At 37.1% G+C, this 13,900-nt stretch overlaps 1 protein-coding gene across 4 annotated transcripts in view; it reads left to right on the top strand.

The window, feature by feature from the left end:
* The window catches only part of TRPS1 (transcriptional repressor GATA binding 1), a 229,841-nt gene that overhangs the window by 198,034 nt on the left and 17,907 nt on the right, over positions 1-13,900 (top strand). The window lies entirely within an intron of this gene.

Below are 13,900 nucleotides of genomic sequence, written 5' to 3'. Positions count from 1 at the left end.
AGATAGAAGTTTGATGGTTGGGTATATCAAAAATTGTTACCAGATGTTGTGCAGAGGCCTTAACAGTTTAAAGACCATGAGGGTTTTTTTTTTTAACAAAGCAAAAATATTCTAATTGAAGTTGTCAGCAGGAGTGAGACTAATATGCCTGTGTTTGATTAAATAATAGTTTATTTAACATTCAGTGTGGCCCAAAATTGGCCCAGACAAAGTCAGAAAACATTTTAGCCAGAAAACAAACTGACAGCACCCTCTAGGTAACTCTCAGGCCCTGTGGTTTGACAATGTCCATTTTCATTCTGTTATTGCCCATTATCTTTGTATGTCAGGCTAAAGGTAATCTGCAGCAACGCCTTAGAATCTATTCCTTGATTTTCCAAAAAGGAACAGAGTTAGGAGAGCAATACCAACTTAATATAAGACTTAGAAAGCACCATGTCTTTTTCTGTTATAAAAATGTAAACATCTGTATTACTTGGAGTTCTGTGTTTTAATGTAGACCTGCTCTCACGGGATGTAGCTGTGTGGAATAGAGGAGTGAGAGACTCAACGTGGTCCTGTTACGACTTACAGGCACCTTTTCTTGATTACATGATAGGGGCACATAACTACTTCCTTCCCCGACGGTGGACAGCTGTGTGCTGCTCTGCTCGGGGATGAAATGCAAGAATGTCCTTCTTTTGAAGAACATTCCTTCCTACTGACTTGAGCCTCTCTCTCCTTTTATCTCCTGCTTCTCAGGCCCATACTAGCCCTGCACCAATGAACAGTGGGCAATACCTTGATCTTTCCCAGAACCAAAATTGGTTGCCTTTTTTAAGACATTGTCTTCATGGGATCATAGGGAATGGATGCATATATATATATATATATATATATATATTTTAAATGGACTTCCCACATCATGGTCAATGCCCGAGCTATCATTTGCTCGCCGTGGTGCACAGAGGTCTGGGTTTTGAAAATAGAGGGCAGTTTACTCTGCGGCAATTATGAGAAGACAACTACGCTGGAGGGTCATTAATCATTGAAGCATTCAAATAAAACGAACTGTTTCTTTTTAGATCTAAAGTGCAGCCCATAACACGACTGAACTAACATTAATGGGAGAAGGGGATGAAAAGACGGGAAACAGCTGTTGGCCTCTCTGCGCTTGTGCCACGGGCTCTAATCAGAGGGAGATACTGTACACAGTCAGGGCCGGCATTCCTCGTCATTCCTCCCTTTCTACCGTCTTGAGCTTTCTCAGTTTAAAGGAAGTTCGGGTGGATGTTCTTACATGTCATAACATTGCATTTCTGGACATTCAGCAGAAGGGACCAGCGGTTGGAAGGTTTAGTTTTACAGCTGCTGCCGAGTGGTGTTTAAAACTTGCTTGTTAGCTACAGAGTGCTAATAATAAAGTAAACAGGGTACAAAATGTCCCCCATGGCTAGTGAGGAAAATCTATGCTCTTTAAATATAACGTTTTTGTTATTAAAATAAATTTCAATTCTAACAGCCATTTATTTTCTAATATAGTTTTATTTCAGAGAGGAAGGGAGAGGGAGAGAGAGATAGAAACATCAGTGATGAGAGAGAATCATTGATCAGTTGCCTCCTGCACGCCCCACACTGTAGAGGGGGTGGGGAGGGCAAGCCCGCATCCCAGGGATGTGACCTGACCGGGAATCGAACCACAATGCTCAACCACTGAGCCACTCGGGCTGGGCTACAGCGATTTACTTTAAAAACAAACTTTGTTAAGACCTTTAGAACATGACCCAGTTCACCAAATCTGTCCTAGAAAATGGTACGGAAAATAACTTACAGGCCAATTGGAAACTAATGACCCAATCACGTCTTTGCTGTATTCATCTTTGCCATTTTAACAAGTTCTGTTTCTGTCCATGTGATGCTCTTGAAAATCTCTTGACTTTGTAACATGGTTTTTGAACATCATTCACGTGTTCTAATTTTTTCTTATCTTATTAGCATCACTGGAAGTGGTAGTGCGGAGATCATATGTCTCCTTTTCTTAAAAAAAAAAAAAGGTGAAAGAGAATAATAACTTCAGTCAAAAAATAGTCCCAGGTCAAACCAGTCTAGAATGTGGGTCTCCCAACTCCCAGTTTCCTGCGCTTGTCACTAGGCTATGCCAGCAAATGAAAATCACAACACTACCATCCTGAGAGGCTCACTGCCTGCTCCCCATGTCCCACGGGTGAATGGACCGGGTCCAAGTTTGTAGAAAATGCATGACTGAGGCCAGTAAGGAATGCATATCTGTACTATAATCATCTATACCCTACCTTCAGGTGCTTGGCAAAAGAAACACTTTTAAATACTATCTCCATATGCATTTGAGACCATTGACTCCCTCCCCTCAGACAGCAAAAGACAAACCTAGAAAGTGATGGGCATTTGACTAACTAATCAACTCATATCTGTTCAGTGAGTGAAATCGACATTAGCTCATCCTATCCCTTCGTATTTTATGAAGACAAATCCTGTTAGGTTGGATCAGTCCTCAGTCATTATGTACGTATTTGGATGGTGTTTTAATAATTGCATAAGATGATCTTGGAGTATTTGTTTGTATTTGGGGGTTTTTCGTCAAAAACAGTTTTTCTTGGAACCACCGGTGTATAATGCCTGGAACATGAATAATCTGGAAATTATAAGTGGACAAAACAAAGAAACGAGGAGGGAAGAAGGGAGAGAGGAAATGTGAGTCAATGAGGTTGCTCTAGGTCAGGGGTCAGCAAACTCATTAGTCAACAGAGCCAAATATCAACAGTACAACGATTGAAATTTCTTTTGAGAGCCAAATTTTTTAAACTTAAACTATATAGGTAGGTACATTGTTATTAACTTAATTAGGGTATTCCTAAGGCTTAGGAAGAGCCACACTGAAGGGGCTCTAGGTCATCTAGAAAAAGAATGAAGTATTCTGGAAATACTAAAGTTGGAAGAGACCAAGGAGAGCAGTTGTTATTTGTACTCTCTGTCCTGCCCCCTTAATATAAATGCATAAAGAGGGAGAGAAGAAACTCATTTTAGTGAACACCCATTAGGTGACTGGCACAGTGCAACACTGTCTACCCACATGATAGTCATGACCTTTCAGAATAATTAGCCACTTTTTTTCTTTCTGAAGCAGAACCTAGAAAGTTTTCTTAGAGCACTCCTCAGTTATTTGTTTATATGGATTCCCTGATCTCTGGTGAGCATTGGTTATGTCTTTTATGACTATGTGTCCATACCATCCAGGATGGCACTGAGCACAGGGCAGATACTCAATGAATGGTATGAAATACGAATGCATGAGCACATGAATAACAGATAAATATCATCCAATTGTCACATTTAGCGTACCCTGGCCTTGATGCTTATGCAATCCTGTGCCTGTAAGACATCGTGGTGTTAGATTTGCATGCTTTGAGCAGTAAGTGAGCCTTGAACTGTTTCAATTTTTTTTCTTTAGATTCTTGTACCTCTTTTGATATTGACTTGCTTTCATTTAGATGTGGGTAAAATATGCCAGATTTTAGTAATTTTGCCTTAATACCCTCATGAAGTACATAAAATTGACTTGCTAAATATTCAGATGCTTTCAGTTTATAGGGGGAAATGGAATCCATAGCTTTTCTTTGACTTAGGATATAAAAAGTAGCCTCGTGTCCTCTGACTCAGAATCACAACCCAGACAAACTAGAGACATGCCCATTCAAACAAAAGAGTATATGCCAACTCCTGAAGGATGTGAAGAGACCAAAAGTTGAAATTGATAGTATCTAATGTAATACTTAGAACCTAAATATGAGCTCGGGCTAGACATAGAGCGAGAATATTACCAATCCATTTAGACTCCTCATATGAAGAAGGTCTTTTCTTTTGTTCATGTAGTTATTCAGCTTTTCTAGAACATAAGTATGATACTTCCTGTCACATTTACTTTTCTGACCTATGTGCCAATGGGTACAGTTATTGTCCCATTAATACTTTTTGATATTTGACACAGGATAGTAAATATATTCATTCAGAAAAAAATAATCTGATGTCACCTTTGTTGTCATTATAACAACTGAAAAGCCCTGTTGGTCTTGCAAGTGCAGATACACTTTCAGGAGCGTTCTCATGGGAGCTGGGCACAGGCTTCTATTGTGAGCCTTCCAGACAGATCCTGTATATTCATTGTGAACTAAGGAAATGGCATTGATTGCATCTGAAATAGTTGACTATGGCACCTGCCATGGAGGTATCCTCGTTTTTTGTGCCAGTAAGGTTTTGCCAAGTTCTTCTCAACAGACTCTTCAGCGGTATAGTGACTATTATACTTCCTCATAGTGTGACTTTTGTAGAAAAAAGAAAATGTCACGGATCAATTTTGTCAAAACGGTTACATGAGAAGTGTAGATAATGATGAACTCTTTCAAGGATACTCAAACCAAAGAAGATGCTAGATGGACGGCTCAGATGTGATGCTCTGCTTACTAAAAGGCTTTTCTTCTGGATAGATCACATGCAGAAGTTTGTGTGTGTGCTTAGAGAAGAAATGTGTTGATTTTATTTTTATCTCGTTTTTAATACCTTACTTCTGATAACAGTCCTTAATTTTTCTCTTGAGAATCCACACCTCCCTCACTTTTATTTCATCTCATTCAGATGATGCTGATTTTGCCCCAGATTCAGGGCTCCAGTGTGTACCTTAGATCCTTGTTCCTCACCCTGGGAGTTTATTCGAAATGTGGAATCGCAGATCCCAGATCAGACTTCCTAGATAAAAAGATGCGTTTTGACAAGATCACCAGGTAATTGGTAATTCACATTAGAGAAATTGCTACCAACCTAATAAGCCAATCCCCCATTCCATCTTCTATTCCACTGGGCATAATGGGACAGGGACAGACCCAGGTTTGACCAACAAGGCCCTATGTGAGGGCTTTGGGTTAAGCTATCAGGAGAGCGGGGTAAGTGTATTCTGCCTCAAGCATATGGCTCTGGATTGCAACAGCCATTTTGCCATCCAAGGAGGAGGTCTATGTGAGTAAGACTGTGGACAGCACAGAGGAAACATATCCAAAATGGGGAGAGAAACTGCTCTCATGATATCATTTGAATTCTGATTAAACTGTGCCTAAAGTCAGAGTTTTTCCTGTTTTTTCAGTTGCATGAGTCAGAAGATTTATCCTCATATTAATCTAGTTTGGGCTGTATTTTCTGCCACAAACAACAAAGAATCCAAGACATAGTGATGAATAATGATTAAGAGCTTATTCAAGTCCCACCACCTATTTGCATGGGTTCCTTAGCTCTCTCTGTGTGTGTATGTGTGTGTGTGTGTGTGTGTGTGTGTGTGAGAGTGAGAGGGAGAGATTCTCGTTTGTTGTAGCATTTAGAAGCATAAGAATCATAAAATCTCAGGATTGAGACATGTCTACTTTCTTGCGTTGTTCTTAATTGCTTTATGTATATTTACCTTCCCTCCCTTCAAAATTATAAACACTTCAAAGGCACTGGACTTTTCTTACATGAGGTGATAATTTAAAGTAATAAGACGTTTATAAATAAACAGACCAGAACTTATACCAAGTGAATGTAGACTTTCAAAACCACCACCTGAGGAAGCTGCCAATTTACTCAGGTTTTGCTGACCTTGCAGAGAACATTGTTGTAAGTCTTTAGAATCATGATCAGCACCAGTTTTTGAGCCATGAGATCACACCAGTGATTTGCTAGTTAAATCTGATTTTTAGTGAAAGTGATGCTACTGGGAGCAAGCCAGTGAGAGCCCTGAGTCCCCTGCGGGGCGTTGATACCCTGGTGGCCTGGATCCACACTGAGCACTCCCTGGAACCCCCCCCCCCGCCCCATCCCCAGGGAAGGCCAGCACTTGGCCTGAGGGAAGGTCGCTTGAATTCACCTCCTGCACTTCAGCCAGCTCTGGTTCTGCTTCTGCTTGGTCAATGCCCATACCGTCCTGGTTGGTTATATGCTTTAACATCACCTTTGGGTACCACCAACGTGGTTCTGCCACCTTATTCGTCAGCTGCAGACTGAACAAGTTATGCCTTTTTTCCAGAAATGAGGTGGGCTCTCCAGAAATGTAGATCTTCTGTCACTGAGAAAACCAGTATCATGAATATTATGAATATCTACCTCTGAGAAACTTTAGAAGTGGACGTATGCGTTTAGACTCAGGGACCTTGCCATCTTTGTACGGTAGAAAGTGATTAGTAATTGTATTGAAAACAATAGGTGAATGATCTTTACTCAATAAGGGAATAAGAGCGTGTTTGTTTTGCTCTTCAGTGTGCTGTGGTGTCTTGAGCTTTTTGAGTTCGTGGGAAGCAGAGTTTTCATTTTGGATCCTAACAGAGGAAAAGAGGCCAAGTTTATCAAACATGAATTCTAAAGGAGAAAGTCCTTCCTTTATTGATTAAATATCAGGCATTCAGGTTGTAAGTTTTTTTTTTCCTTTCCTGTCTGCTACTTCTGCAAGCCAAGAAGATTTCACCAGGTAATAAACATTCAAAGAAAGAAAGGGGTGGAGAACACAGTGTGCATTGGTTGCTAGGGAAAATCTAAATCAACTTAGAAGGACGCTAAAGGAAACCAATGTTCATGGCTCAGACAAAAAATGAATATTAATAGATTTCTAATGGAAAAATTATACCAATATTGCCAAGTTAAAAATTATATATTCATCTAATAAAGAAGCATGTCCAATCATTTAAACTATGAACTGAAAAATATATTTTCAAAATAATCCTTTAAATTTTATGGATCTTAATTAAGCGATTAAGGCAGTTTTTTAAAACTAAACATAAAGATATTGTCTGTGTTCCAGTAGTTTAATGTAAATGATTTTTATAGATTATTAAAGCAAAACCTCTCTGCTAATAATCAGGGGTTTTATTATAATAGCATATTGCATAGTAAAATAAAGTAAAAGAATAGGTCAGCTTCCACAAGTCCCTCTTTTGTAAGTGAATATTGTTTTCAGAATTTGTTTTGAGATATGAATTTCAGAATTATAATAGAAGATCAAATATTTTTATAATATTATTATACCTCAGGATACCAATATTATATTCCCCATCATGGTTTTGTCTAAAATTTTCTCTTATATTAAAATAAACCATTTAGAATCATCTATGTAAAATATATCTGTGTGTGTGTATACAAAGGTGAGTGGGAATGCATAATTCCTAGGTTAATTACCAGGTTGTATATGGACATTATGCACACTTAATTATTAACAGCAATAGAAAGCTTAGAGTTATACAGTAATCATTTTTAAATAATCCTAAATCTACGCAAGTTGAAAAGATTCTGACATCAGGAGCCTTAAACAACTGCCTTGAGCAAAATAGACACTGTCTTCTTTTAAAGTTGAAAAGGAGAAAGGTAACAATTATCCCTGAGACACTGGAAAGAGTTGTCTGATTTTTTTTTCTCAAATGCCTTTACCTCTTGTAAAAAAGAACAGTGCACTTGGGATGTGTTAGACAATGGCCGACCTATTAGAAGCAGCTATCAGATAAACAGATAATTAATGTATCAACAGTGTAATTGAAATTAGGAAGAGCTTTCCTTGTGTGCCTTTAATACTGTGCTACAATTTATTATTTGTCTGAAGTACTTTCTTGAATTTTAAATCAAGATGCCACGTAGAGCCAACATAGAAAAACAACATTTAGCGTAACTATCTCTACAAGCTTAAACTTGATTCAGAATTGTGTAGGGGTAGAAGCCATGACTGTTAAACATTTGCGATTCCCTCTTCCTACTTCATCTAAATCTAGTGTTGCTTTTTATCACGAAGACAATTCTGAGTAAGACCAGTAGTTCAGTTAAATCTAATACTTATTTAGCTGCTACATTAAATATAATAGATTTAGAGGTATTTTTAGCATAAACTAAAAATCTTTTTTTTTGCCCTGGAAGAAATTTAGAAAAACATTTCCCTGAAATTGTCTAACTTAATCCTGATTTATATTTAGTTTTAAAAAGTAAAAACCTGGAGGGAGCCGGAGTAACCAGACTTTAAACACACCGCAGTCTGCAGTGAGCATACAGTGGCATCCACTCACTGGTGGGGATTTGATCAGAACATTCAAAGGAATTGCTTCTCCATTTTCAATAATCATACCTCCTTAGATGAATGAACTCAGTGCATAGTGGTATTTCCAGATTCTTTCTACATCATGCCTTTAACTGGTCACAAATGTTTGTAATACTTCAGTGTTCTCTGCATGTCAAAATGACTCCCTCAGATAGGAACTCGAATTCTTTTTTCATTTCTGATCCCCCCCACCCCCCACTGTTACCAAAGAAAACCCATGCTTAGTAAAATCAGTCTATTTTCATGCTTTAAAAAAAAAGTCAAGTTCAAGAAAGAATAGCACAGCTGTTCAAGATGTCATATCTTATAAAATAAATCTATTAGGAGGGTCAAATCCTGGAAGGGGTCAACTTAATGATGTAAGTGGAATAATTTGGTCATTTTCTGAAATTTGTAAACCTACAACATAAAAGGCCCGAATTAGATGGACTAATTAGCTAAATCTCTGCTAATGGCGATTTTCTTCTTTTTTTAAAGTTAGGACTTTTATGTTTAGGGCACACTTTAACATTTTTTTTTGTAAAGGTGAATTTCTTTGAATTTTAGTCTGGTACCAATCAGTCCATTCTGTTTATTTTTGAATTATTGCCTTCATTTTGGATGAATTTAAAGGAAGATGGCTATTTCCATTTTTATTTTGCCAAAGGGAAAAACTGTGTGTGTGTGTGTGTGTGTGTGTGTGTGTGGTTAATGCAAAAACAATTTTGGAAAATTGCTAGAAAAAGAAGGATGGCAAGCCAGATCTAGCCACTTACCTTTTCCTTCAGAGTACACAAATTTGGAGGGCATGTAATATCTTCAAATGTGTTTTTAATCATACATAAATTATTTATTCTTCATGAAATGCTACCTGCTGGTTTCTTAAGTTTGATCCATCTATTATGTCATTACACTTTTTACATCTACCTTTTCATCAGAGATACTTTATCTTCTAGTTATATATACCCCTTTAACATGGGGAAGAAGTGTAACTTTGTTTTTTAAAAGCAGACATGTTAAAGTACAAGATTATTAACGCTTGATTTTTTTTAATTATAAACTGGAGGACCTTGAAGCCATTTTCTTTTTTGAAAGGAGATGGGCACGTATATGCACATATTTTCAAATGTACATTTGCGTGCATGTGAATGTGTGTTTATATATATATATATATATATATATATATATATATGTGTATATATATATATATATATATATAGAGAGAGAGAGAGAGAGAGAGAGAGAGAGAGAGAGGATGTCAAATTACAAATGATTGCTTATGTATATAAATTATAGCCAGCATCGAAAATTAATTTTTGGGCAAAGTTTTCTAAGTCTTGTGTAATCTACTAATTAAATATCCTTTGTCATGCTTATGATAAAGGATGTAATCTATGTGATCACACCATATGAAAAGAAGAAAAGTACCTGCACCTAGAATGTGTAGTAAATGTAAGGGGAAGTTGTTGCAAAGCATTCCTTTCTGTTGGAAAAATCTAATGGCCACTGATTAAGTCTCCAGTTTTTTCACTTAGCTTTTGAGATGAGAATTATGTTTCTTTCATAAACTCATGAATCTTATGAATGTGAATAATTTGCTACCAAACTGGTTCAGGTAATGACATATTTAAAGGTTTTTTGGAACATAGAAAAGAAAGGAAAGAGAGATCAAGAGAGAGGTGATAGGAGAGCGATACTTATAGTTGTATATGCATAAATGATATGATGTACTTTCTTTAAGACAATCTCATATGTGAGGGTTTTAGGGTCACTATACTTATTTTCATGTTGTAAAAATAAAATGGGCATTTTGCATAAGTTGTGTGCATATGTGCATAAATATGTAGCTATAGATGTTGAATTATATAAATGTCAAATGCTTATTCAGTTATTCAATATCTTCTAAAATCTAATATCTATTGATACTCAGTATCTTCTGAAATTAAGAATTTAATGGCAGCAAATGCTTGATCCACATCAAGCATGGCAGTCAGAAGTCGCCCGTATATAATTACTATTACATTTAATTGATGTGTATGTGAACTGAAAGAATTCTAACATAGTAATAAAAATGAATCACAAAATGTTTATGTCTTATTTTCACCCATTAAAAGCAATAATTATTAGGCTGCCACATAGGATACTCTTCTAGGTTCTCTTATTGCTTCGTTTCTTTTCAGTCTTTTGTACGTGTAGTTGATTATTGTTATACTCAGTGATCCAGAAAACTCATAGAATTTTTTTCCCTTTAATCTAACAACATTGTTGGTATTTTAGCACACACCCCCAACTTATAAAATATAATATTGCCTTAATGAAAATAAAAGCAACTAGGGAAATCTCACTAACATATTAGTGGTGAAATATTTCAATGGATTCGTTTTGTTAGTGCCGAAATATATCAATGGATTCATTTGTGTATGTATACATATACATACATACACAAATACACAACATATGCCACTTCTGCTAGTTCTGCAAATTGCTCAGAAACTCAAGCAAACAAAGCTTTCTCCTCCTTTTCTCCTGTCATATAATATAGAGTCTAAATATGGTACAGAATTGATTAAATTTCTTCTCCATTTCACAAAAGTGAAACTGTTTTCAATCTGAGTCCTTTTTTCTGTGTCAATGCCTGCCATTTATATTTTATGAATAAAGCTGCACTTAAAGTATAATCCTTCAATCACAGTATATATGTATGTGTACACACACACACATATTTTAACAGAATGTCTTTTTTATTGAAATTAGCAGAATCCTCTTATGATAGCAGTCAATTCAGTTAATTTGTCATTAAATGTCTACTATATATGCAGTGCACTGATAATACAAAGATTTTTTTTTTTAATGGCCCTTCCTTCAGAAGCCTCTGATTCTCTGGGAGTGACTTGCATATGTAAGCAATTGCAATCCAGCCCTCTAACCCCCACCCCATACCTAAATGTTGAGAAAGCAGAGCTAATGGATGATTCAGTAGTAGTGAAAAGCTAAGGCAGAATTGGCATTCTAATGTTCCAAAGCGAAGCTTGCACACTGACAAGAAAGTACCTCTTGTGAAGAATAGTTTTGATATTCAGGGTGTTCCCCCAAAAAATGTGTATACTAGTACATAATTATGAAGGCAGTGTTTATTAAAATACACTTCATTTCCAAATTGAGCTATCAGCTGTGACACTTGGTACATTTTTGGGGACACCCTGTATTTGGGTAAATTTGTAAATGTGGAATAGCACAGGAAAATAACGAAATCATTTTAGAGAGATCTCTTTTTTTTCTTTTATGTGTTTTAAATTTAAATTTGCTTCTCTGTGAATCTTTTTAAAAAATGTTTTTATTTTGACAGCTTGGTAATTGGTGGTGTTTTGCTTTTTTAATTCATATTACTTCACAATAGGGAGAAATGTTATTTCTTTTCGGCAAATCACTTAAAAATCAATTTGGGGTAATTTCTTGTTTTAGTCTATTTGCATCTTCTGCAGAAATTGTGAACAGTTTAATAATCTTGGCCTAGACTCTAGACAACATAACCATGAGGCAGGGGGAAATAAATGTGAGAAAAGTTAGTTGCTGCATTATGTTTTCAGAGCCCCTCTCATGAAAGAAAGTTCCTCTCACCAGGAGTTTTGTATCTCGGGATGTGCTTGCTGCCAGGCCTCGGTGATGGTTTCCTGATTTTGTTGTTGTCCAATGCACAAATTATCGAGGAACAAAATGATTTTAACTGTTCCTTTTGGTAGGGGGGACTGAGAGGTCGTCTCGGGAGTGCTTGATGCAGTGAGGTAGTTCTTGCTCTGGTATGTGATACCGTGTGATTAACAAACTCCAGATCACACAGAAAACTGGGCTGGAGTAAGGTTATTAAGCGCAGTTCCCTACCCAGGCGATGTACTGCTTTGCTGATAGGGTGGCACTGGAGGGGAATATATGCATATATATATAGAAGGAAAGACAATCATTGCTTTCTTCTTGAGCAGCTGCAGCCAGTCCCACTAATGGATGTGCAGAAGCAAACACTGGCCGCACAAGGTGTGCGTTCGTTTTTACAGATGGTACTGCAGACAAGTTGGTAATGGAAAAGGAAGTCGTGTACGTGAGCTCTTTGAAAGGGGGCCGGACGGCAGGGGGACAGCTGAGTACAGTACTTTCCTGGGTAATTGACTGTGTGAGCTATTGAAGAAGCCGTGTTCCCATGAAAGATTTCAGTTATTACAAAATTACATCATTATCGTTAAGGAAATTCGTAAGTCCAAGTTGTCTTTTTGAAATAACGTTATTAAAACTTTAAAGATCAGCTGAGATTTTCCTGTCTTCACAGTACCTCTGTAATGAAATTATCTGCCCGCGTTTGGCTTTTACCTGTAGCACACACTGAGTTCTTATTTAAAGACACATCTTCCATTTAAACAATGACATAACTACTAGGCACTAATTTTAACTATTGGAAAGGAGTATTTAAATACCTACAATTTTATGTGTCCTAAAGGAAATACAAAGTTGAATAAAAATGAGATAACATTTTAAAAGAATTTTTTATAGATTCAAAAATTAAATGAAATTCAAGTTCATTTCCCTCAGGATTCCCTCACCCCCACCCCCCTGTATAGTCATAGAAGGTGAGATGCTATGAGAAGTGTTCCCGATATAGACTTGACAGGTGTTCAATGTGAACTGTGTCTTTGGTATCAGGGTCTCTTGTTGATACCTTTGCAGTCTCTTAACATGATTCTTACGTGTTTTGAACTTCAGTATAGTTAACTCTATAGTTCCATACGTTTTTTATTGTTGTTTAAGTGGAAAAAAGCTGCAATTACCATCTTTCTGCTGAGCAGACTACATGCTGTGTTTTCCCATCCAGTCTGTACTGTATCCTCTCAGCTTGTAAGAAGTGTTTAGAGTGAAGAATATTTTGGTCTTTGCTGTTCCATAATGAAATGGAAACTATATCTCACATGAAAAATGTCCAAGTCAACTCCATAAGTAGATGAGTAGTATATATTTTTTTATATAGTAATGGGGGGAAATGTTTTAGGGAAAATATAAATATATTCACAATATCCCAATCTGAGGATTTGGGTAAAATACCTTAATTTTTGAGATTGGCAATGTTTTGCCTTGAATAATATTGATATCACACATTGCAAGAGGTCTCTGTCAGGGAACATACAAATATGGAAAGTAAATTTAGTAAATTGTTACCTGAACCTATGTGCTTATAGAACTTGTCGAAACCCCAGCGCCCTTTTTCTTGCCCCATGTCTGGCCAAGGCGAATGCAAAAGCCAGAGGCTCTCGCTCGAAGCTGCCCTCCCCTGCAACTGGCATTAGTTGGGGCTAAGTCAATGGTGTCACTAATTTCTGCTTTTCAGCAGAGGGTTATTTCACATACATTTTTTTTTCTTTCTTGAGACAGCTGGATCAAAACATGTGTCCTGCACCCACTCCCTTCCCCACCACTACCTCTCCATCAGCCAAACGCTGTGTTCCTCTGGCTATGACTATATCTGTCAACCTCAAAACAGATCGTTGCCATATCTGATCAAGGATGAGTCATTTCTTTCTGGTACCTCAAAACTTGCATAATTTTGATCAGCTGTTGTAGGGTGGCTTGAAGAGATAAGGGACCTTCAAAGCCATGTAATGGTGAAATATTTTTGGTTAAAATTCCCCAGTTGCCTCTTTAGTAATAGAGCCTGAAACATGGTTAAGAACTGTGGTTCTGCCAGAGAGAAGCCCTGGTTTGGCATCTTAGCCCTACTAGTTAGCAATTGAAAAATGTTTCTAGGCCTCAGGTTTCTCATCTGTAAAGTGG

Source organism: Myotis lucifugus, unplaced genomic scaffold (assembly GCF_000147115.1).
Source record: "Myotis lucifugus unplaced genomic scaffold, Myoluc2.0 scaffold_17, whole genome shotgun sequence".
NCBI classification, from domain to species: Eukaryota; Metazoa; Chordata; class Mammalia; order Chiroptera; family Vespertilionidae; genus Myotis; species Myotis lucifugus.
The sequence above is the reverse complement of the archived record's forward strand: the minus strand, read 5'-3'. Positions and strand labels throughout refer to the sequence as shown.